This window comes from Meles meles, chromosome 2 (assembly GCF_922984935.1).
Source record: "Meles meles chromosome 2, mMelMel3.1 paternal haplotype, whole genome shotgun sequence".
In the NCBI taxonomy this organism is placed as follows: Eukaryota; Metazoa; Chordata; class Mammalia; order Carnivora; family Mustelidae; genus Meles; species Meles meles.
The window spans coordinates 51813147-51815152 of NC_060067.1; the positions used below are offsets into that span (position 1 = coordinate 51813147).

The 2006-nt window shown below is 37.5% G+C and overlaps 1 pseudogene; it reads right to left on the reverse strand.

Annotated features, from left to right (window-relative positions):
* Positions 1-603: 603 nt before the first annotated feature.
* LOC123937371 lies at positions 604-1217 on the reverse strand (annotated as a pseudogene).
* Between the last annotated feature and the right edge of the window lie 789 nt (positions 1218-2006).

A 2006-nucleotide genomic window follows, 5' to 3' on the forward strand; every position in this document is an offset into this window, starting at 1 on the left:
CTATTTTTATTCATTTTTTAATTAGTTTTAGAGATAGAATTTAGTGATTCATCAGTTACATAGAACACCCCGTGTTAATTATATCAATAGGTGCCCTTCTTTTTTTTATGAGCAATCATCTGATTTATAAAAAAATGCAATATTTAAAATGATACAAAATATCAGTTTCAAAACAATACCAAAAAGTGAGTGTATTTAACCATACTCAGCTCATAACAGGAAAACGGTAAGAAGAATAATTCATGCTATAGCATGTTGCTAATATGAACCAGCAACAGAAAAAGTTTGTAAAGGAAGGCAGAGGAACTCTATTTTTTAAGAATTAGAACCGAGTGTGTAAACCTGGCAATTCACAGACCTGTACCCCTGGGGATAAAAATACATTATATATTTATTAAAAAAAAAAATTTGGAAGGGGAGGCGAACCATAAGAGACTATGGACTCTGAAAAACAACCTGAGGGTTTTGAAGGGTCAGGGGTGGGAGGTTGGGGGAACAGGTGGTGGGTAATGGGGAGGGCACGTTTTGCATGGAGCACTGGGTGTTGTGCAAAAACAATGAATACTGTTACGCTGAAAAAAATAAATAAAATGGAAAAAAAAATTAGAACCGAGGGTCTCCATAATCATCTGGCATTCACTCAATGTTGTACCTATGGTTAGAAATATACATGATAGGAACTCCAGGGATCTTCCGGATCCTTCGGATCCTTTGTTTAAGGTCTCGGTCAACTGTGGCCACAATGTAACCCTTGTGCTGAGTTACTCTCTGCACTAAGCAGTCATCTGCATAGGTTCCTTTGTGTGTGCATGGTAATCGTTCAAATCTTGGATCCTTGGCAATCCTTAGAGCCACTTGATACTTTTGCCCCAGTTTCTCAATTTCAGCTGTTACACAGTCAGTTATACAAGGGATACCCTTGGCATAAAGACAGTCCATCATTGACTGTACTAAGTCAAGTTTGGCTTTAATGGAAAAGTTGATAAAGTTGGTATCAACCAGGATGTGGTAAGGTGGGCCCAGCTGTGTGTTATATTGGAAGAATAAGCAGGAAGGATGTTGGGGGACTTCTCTTTCCTTGGTGCACTGAGATCTTTCTTTTCTTTTTTTTAGGTTTTAATCTATCCTTTTCTTTAAGCTTCTGATCTTGAAGACTAAGCATTCGCTTCATAGTCGCATACTTCCTTGCTTCTTTTGCTTCCCCATGTTCACGTCGTACTCTTGTTTCTTCCGGAATCACCAATAGGTGCCCTTCTTAATGCTCATCCTCCAATTACCCCATCCCCCCACCCACTTCCCTTAAAGACTTATTTATTTATTTGAGAAAGAGAGAGAGAGTGTGTGGACATGAGAGTGTACATCAGTGGGGGAGATGCAGAGGGAAGGGGAGAGAGAATCTCCAGGCGGCTCCCTACTGAACACTGAGCCCAACATGGGGCTGGATCCCAGGACTCTGAGATCATGACCTGAGCTGAAGTAGAGTTGAATGCCCAACCAACTGAGGCACCAGGTGCCTCAGTAAAGTTTTAACCAATAAAAGAATCAACATAACAGGAAAATTCAATCAAATTAGAAATCAGGAACAAAAGGAAAGCTAGAAAACCAGCACAGTTTTGGAAACTAATTCATAATATTAAATAACCCTTGGGGAAAAGGACAAATAATGATAAACTGGTGAAATAACTAGAAAGGATTTACAAAAGTATCATATGACAGAATTTATGGAATATGGCTAAGACAGTATTCAGTGCAAAATGTATAGCTTTAAAAAAATTTACCACAGGAAAAACTGAAGTCAAATGAACTGATTGCTCAATGAAAAAAGAATTAACAATGTGTAATGTTAAACTCAAATAAGAAATAAAACACAATTTGTAACAGTAAGTTAACATTTATATTATAGCATTTATTATCTCAGGCATTGTTACTGATGCTTAACTCACTTGATCCACAGTAACAAGGATAAATGCAGAGATCAATGAAATTGAGTACAAGTAATACAAAAT